At 43.2% G+C, this 9,443-nt stretch overlaps 9 non-coding genes across 9 annotated transcripts; 6 read left to right on the top strand and 3 right to left on the bottom strand.

Annotated features, from left to right (window-relative positions):
• The first annotated feature begins 263 nt into the window (after nucleotides 1-263).
• Nucleotides 264-347, top strand: TRNAL-CAA. Its single transcript has one exon. It is a non-coding gene; the product is annotated as a tRNA-Leu (tRNA).
• A 278-nt stretch (nucleotides 348-625) lies between these two features.
• TRNAN-GUU lies at nucleotides 626-699 on the bottom strand. The gene has a single exon. It is a non-coding gene; the product is annotated as a tRNA-Asn (tRNA).
• Nucleotides 700-1,221: 522 nt separating this feature from the next.
• Nucleotides 1,222-1,305, top strand: TRNAL-CAA. Its single transcript has one exon. It is a non-coding gene; the product is annotated as a tRNA-Leu (tRNA).
• A 1,051-nt stretch (nucleotides 1,306-2,356) lies between these two features.
• Nucleotides 2,357-2,440, top strand: TRNAL-CAA. Its single transcript has one exon. It is a non-coding gene; the product is annotated as a tRNA-Leu (tRNA).
• A 280-nt stretch (nucleotides 2,441-2,720) lies between these two features.
• TRNAN-GUU lies at nucleotides 2,721-2,794 on the bottom strand. Its single transcript has one exon. It is a non-coding gene; the product is annotated as a tRNA-Asn (tRNA).
• Nucleotides 2,795-3,315: 521 nt separating this feature from the next.
• TRNAL-CAA lies at nucleotides 3,316-3,399 on the top strand. The gene has a single exon. It is a non-coding gene; the product is annotated as a tRNA-Leu (tRNA).
• A 1,007-nt stretch (nucleotides 3,400-4,406) lies between these two features.
• On the top strand, nucleotides 4,407-4,490 carry TRNAL-CAA. Its single transcript has one exon. It is a non-coding gene; the product is annotated as a tRNA-Leu (tRNA).
• Nucleotides 4,491-4,778: 288 nt separating this feature from the next.
• On the bottom strand, nucleotides 4,779-4,852 carry TRNAN-GUU. The gene has a single exon. It is a non-coding gene; the product is annotated as a tRNA-Asn (tRNA).
• A 522-nt stretch (nucleotides 4,853-5,374) lies between these two features.
• Nucleotides 5,375-5,458, top strand: TRNAL-UAA. The gene has a single exon. It is a non-coding gene; the product is annotated as a tRNA-Leu (tRNA).
• Nucleotides 5,459-9,443: the final 3,985 nt, after the last annotated feature.

Here is a 9,443-nt window from a genome sequence, read left to right as displayed (position 1 = left end):
AGACATTGTTCATTCTTGCCTAGGAGGTATTGCCATGAGTCTCACAGTTTTAAAACGCGCCTATTAGGGAGAAGTTTTCGCACCCTTATTAGGATTGTTTCGTTCCTCTCTCCAACATCAAGTAGATATTATCTATTTTAATCCGTTACGTATCGTCGTCAGCCTCACAATTTTAAAACGCGTCTACTTGGGAGACGTTTACACACCCGTATACGGAATGATAAATTCCCCTCCCAAAACAATCAAGGAATGCACAATTAGTAGTCAGGATGGTCGAGTGGTCTAAGGCGCTAGACTCAAGTTTTGGTCCTCGTAAGAGGGCGTGGGTTCAAATCCCACTTCTGACATCCATTCATGTTTATTGTTAGGCAAAACTCGTGCCAAAGTGGATAATATCTACTAACAACCGTTATGGGATTTGTGTTGAAGTTTTCAACGCTAAGAAATGGAACTCTTTCCGTGGTGGATATCAATTGAACTCAGCATTGCTTTTTAAAAGGGTAAAAACATGATTGTTTAGTTAGTTCTCGTTCACGAGACCATCACAAATCGATGTTGATTGAAAATTTCTACTAGGGAGGAGAAGCACCAAACACAATTATAAGGCATGCTTCATTCACAACATCGCTAAGAGAAGGGCTTGAACCTCCAACCTTGTGGTTAACAGCCACACGCTCTAACCAACTGAGCTATTCCAACCAATCATTTGCTACAATCCAAGACCACCATTAGTTGATATTATCTGATTTCGTTCTTTACGTCTCGGTATCTCCCTCACAGTTTTAAACTGTATCTACTATGGATAGGTTTTCAGACACTTGTAAGAAATATTTCTTCACCTCTCTAATCGATGTGGGATCTCACTATCGACCCTTTCTGAGTGCCAAGCGTCCTCACTGGCACATCGCCTAGTGACTAGCTCTGTGTTCATTTGTAAAAGTCCAAGCCCACTGCCAGCATACATTGTTCATCCTTGCCCAATAGGTATTGCCATGAGCCTCACAGTTTTAAAACGCGCCTATTAGGGAGAGGTTTTCGCACCCTTATTAGGATTGTTTCGTTCCTCTCTCCAACAGCCAGTAGATATTATCTATTTTAATCCGTTACCTATCGTCGTCATTCTCACAGTTTTTAAACGCGTCTACTTGGGAGACGTTTACACACCCATATACGGAATGATAAATTCCCCTCCCAAACCAATCCAGGAATGCACAATTAGTGGTCAGGATGGCCGAGTGGTCTAAGGCGCCAGACTCAAGTTCTGGTCCTCGTAAGAGGGCGTGGGTTCAAATCCCACTTCTGACATCCATCCATGTTAATTGTTAGGCAAAACTCGTGCCTAAGTGGATAATATCTACTAATAACTGTTATATGGGATTGTGTCGAAATTTTCAACGCTAAGAAATGGAACTCGTTATGTGGTGGATATCAATTGTTAACTCAGCACTGCTTTTTAAAAGTGTCAAAACATGATTGTTTAGTTAGTTCTCGTTCACGAGACCATCACAAATCGATGTTGATTGAAAATTTTTATCGAGACCATCACAAATCGATGTTGATTGAAAATTTTTATCAGGGAGGACAAGCAACAAACACAATTATAAGGCATGCTTCATTCACACATCACTAGAAGGAGGGCTTGAACCTTTTTGACCTCAAACACAATTATAAGGCATGCTTCATTCACACATCACTAGAAGGAGGGCTTGAACCTTTTTGACCTTGTGGTTAATTATAAGGCATGCTTCATTCACACATCACTAGAAGGAGGGCTTGAACCTTTTTGACCTTGTGGTTAACAGCCACACGCTCTAACCAACTGAGCTATTCCAACAATTCATTTGCTACTATCCAAGACAACCATTAGTTGATATTGTCTGATTTCGTTCATTACGTCTCGGTATCTCCCTCACGGTTTTAAACTGTATCTACTATGGATAGGTTTTCAGACACTTGTAAGAAATATTTCTTCACCTCTCTAATCGATGTGGGATCTCACTATCGACCCTTTCTGAGTGCCAAGCGTCCTCACTGGCACATCGCCTAGTGACTAGCTCTGTGTTCATTTGTAAAAGTCCAAGCCCACTGCCAGCATACATTGTTCATCCTTGCCCAATAGGTATTGCCATGAGCCTCACAGTTTTAAAACGCGCCTATTAGGGAGAGGTTTTCGCACCCTTATTAGGATTGTTTCGTTCCTCTCTCCAACAGCCAGTAGATATTATCTATTTTAATCCGTTACCTATCGTCGTCATTCTCACAGTTTTAAAACGCGTCTACTTGGGAGACGTTTACACACCCATATACGGAATGATAAATTCCCCTCCCAAACCAATCCAGGAATGCACAATTAGTGGTCAGGATGGCCGAGTGGTCTAAGGCGCCAGACTCAAGTTCTGGTCCTCGTAAGAGGGTGTGGGTTCAAATCCCACTTTTGACATCCATCCATGTTTATTGTTAGGCAAAACTCGTGCCTAAGTGGATAATATCTACTAACAACCGTTATGGGATTGTGTCGAAATTTTCAACGCTAAGAAATGGAACTCGTTCTGTGGTGTGGATATCAATTGTGAACTCAGCACTGCTTTTTAAAAGTGTCAAAAGATGATAGTTTAGTTAGTTCTCGTACACGAGACCATCACAAATCGATGTTGATTGAAAATTTCTACCAGGGAAGAGAAGAACCAAACACAATTATAAGGCATGCTTCATTCACACATCGCTAAAAGGAGGGCTTGAACCTCCAACCTTGTGGTTAACAGCCACACGCTCTAACGAACTGAGCTATTCCAGCCAATCATTCGCTACAATCCAAGACCACCGTTAGTTGATATTGTCTGCTTTCGTTCGTTACGTCTCGGTATCTCCCTCACGGTTTTAAACCGAATCTACTATGGATAAGTTTTCAGACTCTTGCAAGAAATGTTTCTTCACCTCTCTAATCGATGTGGGGCTCACTATCGATCCCTTCTGAGTGCGAAGCGTCCTCACTGGCACATCGCCTAGTGACTAGCTCTGATTTCATTTCTAAAAGTCCAAGCCCACTGCCAGCAGACATTGTTCATCCTTGCCCAGTAGGTATATCAATGAGCCTCACAGTTTTAAAACGCGCCTATTAGGGAGAGGTTTTCGCATCCTTATTAGGATTGTTTCGTTCCTCTCTCCAACAGCCAATAGATATTATCTATTTTAATCCGTTACGTATCGTCGTCAGCCTCACAGTTTTTAAACGCATCTACTTGGTTGACGTTTACCCACCCATATACGGAATGATAAATTCCCCTCCCAAACTAATCTAGGAATGCACAATTAGTAGTCAGTATGGCCGAGTAGTTTAAGGCGCCAGACTCAAGTTCTGGTCCTTGTAAGAGGGCGTGGGTTCAAATCCCACTTCTAACATCCATCCATGTTTATTGTTAGGCAAAACTCGTGCCAAAGTGGATAATATCTACTAACAACCGTTATGGGATTGTGTTGAAATTTTCAACGCAAATAAATGGAACTCGTTCCGTGGTGGATATAAATTGAACTCAGCACTGCGTTTTAAAAGTGTCAAAACATGATTGTTTAGTTAGTTCTCGTTCACGAGACCATCACAAATCAATGTTGATTGAAAATTTCTACTAGGGAGGAGAAGCACCAAACACATTTATAAGGCATGCTTCATTCACACATCGCTAAGAGAAGGGCTTAAACCTCCGGCCCTTGTGGTTAACTTATAAGGCATGCTTCATTCACACATCGCTAAGAGAAGGGCTTAAACCTCCGGCCCTTGTGGTTAACATATAAGGCATGCTTCATTCACACATCGCTAAGAGAAGGGCTTAAACCTCCGGCCCTTGTGGTTAACAGCCACACGCTCTAACCAACTGAGCTATTCCAACCAATCATTTGCTACAATCCAAGACCACAATTTGTTGATATTGTCTAATTTCGTTCTTTACGTCTCGGTATCTCCCTCACGGTTTTAAACTGTATCTACTATGGATAGGTTTTCAGACACTTGTAAGAAATATTTCTTCACCTCTCTAATCGATGTGGGATCTCACTATCGACCCTTTCTGAGTGCCAAGCGTCCTCACTGGCACATCGCCTAGTGACTAGCTCTGTGTTCATTTGTAAAAGTCCAAGCCCACTGCCAGCATACATTGTTCATCCTTGCCCAATAGGTATTGCCATGAGCCTCACAGTTTTAAAACGCGCCTATTAGGGAGAGGTTTTCGCACCCTTATTAGGATTGTTTCGTTCCTCTCTCCAACAGCCAGTAGATATTATCTATTTTAATCCGTTACCTATCGTCGTCATTCTCACAGTTTTAAAACGCGTCTACTTGGGAGACGTTTACACACCCATATACGGAATGATAAATTCCCCTCCCAAACCAATCCAGGAATGCACAATTAGTGGTCAGGATGGCCGAGTGGTCTAAGGCGCCAGACTCAAGTTCTGGTCCTCGTAAGAGGGCGTGGGTTCAAATCCCACTTCTGACATCCATCCATGTTTATTGTTAGGCAAAACTCGTGCCTAAGTGGATAATATCTACTAACAACCGTTATGGGATTGTGTCGAAATTTTCAACGCTAAGAAATGGAACTCGTTCTGTGGTGTGGATATCAATTGTGAACTCAGCACTGCTTTTTAAAAGTGTCAAAGTGTCAAAACATGATAGTTTAGTTAGTTCTCGTACACGAGACCATCACAAATCGATGTTGATTGAAAATTTCTACCAGGGAAGAGAAGAACCAAACACAATTATAAGGCATGCTTCATTCACACATTGCTAAAAGGAGGGCTTGAACCTCCAACCTTGTGATTAACAGCCACACGCTCTAACGAATTGAGCTATTCCAGCCAATCATTCGCTACAATCCAAGACCACCGTTAGTTGATATTGTCTGCTTTCGTTCGTTACGTCTCGGTATCTCCCTCACGGTTTTAAACCGAATCTACTATGGATAAGTTTTCAGACCCTTGCAAGAAATGTTTCTTCACCTCTCTAATCGATGTGGGGTCTCACTATCGATCCCTTCTGAGTGCCAAGCGTCCTCACTGGCACATCGCCTAGTGACTAGCTCTGATTTCATTTCTAAAAGTCCAAGCCCACTGCCAGCAGACATTGTTCATCCTTGCCCAGTAGGTATATCAATGAGCCTCACAGTTTTAAAACGCGCCTATTAGGGAGAGGTTTTCGCATCCTTATTAGGATTGTTTCGTTCCTCTCTCCAACAGCCAATAGATATTATCTATTTTAATCCGTTACGTATCGTCGTCAGCCTCACAGTTTTTAAACGCGTCTACTTGGTTGACGTTTACACACCCATATACGGAATGATAAATTCCCCTCCCAAACCAATCCAGGAATGCACAATTAGTAGTCAGGATGGCCGAGTAGTTTAAGGCGCCAGACTTAAGTTCTGGTCCTTGTAAGAGGGCGTGGGTTCAAATCCCACTTCTGACATCCATCCATGTTTATTGTTAGGCAAAACTCGTGCCAAAGTGGATAATATCTACTAACAGTTCCGTGGTGGATATCAATTGTGAACTCAGCACTGCTAAAACATGATTGTTTAGTTAGTTCTCGTACACGAGACCTTCACAAATCGGTGTTGATTAAAAATTTCTACCACGGAGGAAGAAGCACCAAACACAATTATAAGGCATACTTCATTCACACATCGCTAGAAGGAGTGCTTGAACTTTTGACCTTGTGGTTAACAACCACACGCTCTAACCAACTAAGCTATTCCAACCAATCATTTACTACAATCCAAGACCACCGTTACTTGATATTGTCTTCTTTCGTTCGTTACGTCTCGGTATCTCCCTCACAGTTTTAAACTGAATCTAGTATGGATAGGTTATCAGACCCTTGCAAGAAATGTTACTTCACTTCTCTAATCGATGTGGGATCTCACTATCGACCCCTTGTGAGTGCCAAGAGTCCTCACTGGCACATCGCCTAGTGACTAGCTCTGAGTTCATGTTTATTGGTAGGCAAAACTCATTCCAAAGTGGATAATATCTACTAACAACCGTTATGGAATTGAATTGTGTAGAAATTTTCAACGCTAGTAAATGGAACTGGTTTCATGGTGGATATCAATTGTGAACTCAGCACTGCTTTTTAAAAGTTTCAAAACATGATTGTTTAGTTAGTTCTCGTACACGAGACCATCACAAATCGATGTTGATTGAAAATTTCTACCAGGGAAGAGAAGAACCAAACACAATTATAAGGCTTGCTTCATTCACACATCGCTAGGAGGGCTTGAGAACCTCCCACCTTGTGGTTGCTCTAACCAACTGAGCTATTCCAGCCAATCATTTGCTACAATCCAAGACCACCATTAGTTGATATTGTCTGCTTTCGTTCGTTACGTCTCGGTATCTCCCTAACGGTTTTAAACTGAATCTACTATGGATAGGTTTTCAGACCCTTGCAAGAAATTTTTCTTCACCTCTTTAATCGATGTGGGATCTCACTATCGATCCCTTCTGAGTGCCAAGCGTCCTCGCTGGCACATCGCCTAGTGGGTAGCTCTTATTTCATTTGTAAAATTCCAAACCCACTGCCAGCAGACATCGTTCATTCTTGCCCAGTAGGTATATCAATGAGCCTCACAGTTTTAAAACGCGCCTATTAGGGAGAGGTTTTCGATTGTGAACATTAAAAGCGTCAAAACATGATTGTTTTGTCAGTTCTCGTATATGAGACCATCCCAAATCGATGTTGATTGAAAATTTGTACCAGGGAGAAGTACCAAACACAATTATAAGGCACGCTTCATTCACACATCGCTAGAAGGAGGGCTTGAACCTCCAACTTGGTGCAAACTGAGCTATTCCAGCCAATATTTTGTTACAATCCAAGACCACCGTTAGTTGATATTGTCTGCTTTCGTTCGTTACTCCTCAGTATCTCTCACGGTTTTAAACTGAATCTACTATGGATAGGTTTTCAGACCTTTGCAAGAAATGTTTCTTTACCTCTCTAGTCGATGTGGGATCTCACTATCGACCCCTTTTGAGTGCCGAGTGACACAATCGCACTTTCGAAGGCAGCGGACTAGCGATTGTGCGGCACTCACCCTCCAGCGGCAAGTGAGTTAAGCCAATTTGTTCTTGCGTCGCCTACGGCCAAGCGACGTACGGTCGAGCCACTAGCCTCGGTTTTAAAAGAAGGTTTTAGAAAACGAGGAGAGAGAGAGATTTTAGAAAGAGAGATTTTAGAAAGAGACGTTATATAAGCAAGCAAGAGAAAGATAACAACGGCTTAGCATATATAACCTTGGGTAGGGAGAAGGTGACGACTAGTCATATCCCCCTATAGTACATTCTGGGCCATTTTAGTTTTAGCAAGCCTAGACATGATATTTTTGAGGTGTCATACGCTCTAGAATTACAAAAGGAAAAACACTAGAATGCAAAGACATGACAAGGGCTTGGCTTGTCATGGGCATGCGGCCATGGGCAACATGCCCTGGACAAGCATGACCGTGACATCCTCCCCCACCTAATTGGTTGACGTCCCTGTCAACCGTTTACTTTCATACCTTGCGATGTAGGTGGCGGCGGAGTTCAGATCTTCGGCGCGTTCCCAGCTTGTTTCCTCTGTAGGGAGATTCTTCCATTTGATAAGGAATTCACGAATCGTCCGTACAGGTCTTCCTATCTTCCTAACCCTGTCGACTAGGATCTCTTCCACTTCCTTTGTTTCTTTTTGCTGCAGATCGATGTTCAGTCTTGTGGTTGCATTTCGTTGGTCGTCGTCTGGATCAGGGTGATAGGGCTTCAAGTTGCTCACATGAATGACGGGGTGGATTTTCATCCATGTGGGTAGTGCAACTCGGTAGGAGGTAGCCCTTCATATTTACGAACTAGTCTTTGGTCCTTTCGGCTACGAAATCTGATCTGTTCTGGTCTCAGCTTGATAAGGACTTGATCTCCTGCACGGAATTGAAGGGGGCGACGCTTCTTGTCTGCCCATTTCTTCATATGCTTGGAAGCCTTCTCTAAATATGCCCGGGCTATATCTGTCGTCTGCTTCCATTCTCATGTAAAGTTGTGAGCTTGAGGGTTTTTTCCTGCATAAGGATAATCAATAATATGAGGTAAGGCCGGTTGTCGTCCACTTACAATTTCGAAGGGACTCTTCCCTGTAGACGAGCTTGTTTGACAATTGAAGCAAAATTGGGCGACATCTAACAATTGTATCCAGTTCTTTTGGCGAGCATCGACGAAGTGACGTAAGTATTCTTCGAGCAAGCAATTGAACCGTTCTATCTGTCCATCGGTTTGAGGGTGATAACTCGAGAAGATGTTTAAGGTTGTTCCCAAGAAAGCGAATAAATCAGTCCAGAATGTCCCAATGAATCTGCCATCCCTATCACTGATGATGCTCGATGGAATGCCCGATAGCTTTACAACGTGTTTGAAAAATAGTTGGGCTGTGAGTTCCGCCGAGCATAATTTGGGAGTGGGGATGAATGTCGCATATTTTGAGAACCGGTCTACAATAACCAAGATGGCGTCATATTCCCCGACTTTTGGGCGGTGTGTTATGAAGTCCAGAGATACACTTTCCCAGGGTCTTGTTGGCACAGGTAGAGGTTCCAATAGTCCAAAGACTTTGGCTTTCTGGACCTTATCCTGTTGGCAGATGAGGCACGTCTTGGTGTATTGCATGATGTCGTCTCGCATATTTGGCCAAAAGTACCCCTTCTTTATTAGGGCGTATGTTCTTTGCCACCCAGGGTGTCCGGCCCATAAGGTATCATGACATTTCTGAATGAGCTTCTTCCTCAGTTCCCCCGTTCTTGGGACGTACAATCTGTTTCCTTTGGTTATCAGGAGGTCCCCCTCAACCCAAAACTGTCGTGTCTTTCCAGCCTTAGCTAGTTCGACAACAGCTTTGGCCGATGGGTCTTTGTGTAAATGTTCCTTGATGATGTCGCGCATCGATCCATCGATCTTACTTGAATGAATATGGGCTAACATGCACAGGGCCACATGTTCGCCCTTCCGACTCAGCGCGTCGGCTGCTTGATTACTCTTTCCTGCTTTGTGTTCGAACTTGAAGTCGAATTCGGCCAACGACTCCTGCCACCGGGCTTGTTTTGCTGTTAATTTTGGTTGATCAAAGAAGTGGCAAGTGGCGCTGTTATCCGTCTTCACTACGAATTGTGATCCTAAGAGATACTGTCTCCAGACTCAAAGGCAATGGACTACAGCCAGCATTTCTTTCTCGGAGACAGTGTATCTTCGTTCGGCATCGTTGAGCTTTCGACTTTCATAAGCGATGGGGTGACCTTCTTGAATAAGGATCCCACCTAGAGCAAAGTCGGAAGCATCGGTTTCTACTTCAAATGGCTTTGTGACGTCTACCAACCCGAGGACAGGACCCCTCGTCATGGTTGTTTTCAGATTTTCAAAGGCCATTTGAC

The sequence above is a fragment of the Cucurbita moschata genome, unplaced genomic scaffold (genome assembly GCF_002738365.1).
Source record: "Cucurbita moschata cultivar Rifu unplaced genomic scaffold, Cmos_1.0 Cmo_Scf00135, whole genome shotgun sequence".
Classification (NCBI taxonomy): Eukaryota; Viridiplantae; Streptophyta; class Magnoliopsida; order Cucurbitales; family Cucurbitaceae; genus Cucurbita; species Cucurbita moschata.
Note: the sequence above shows the minus strand (reverse complement) of the source record. Positions and strands in the feature narration are given on the sequence as shown.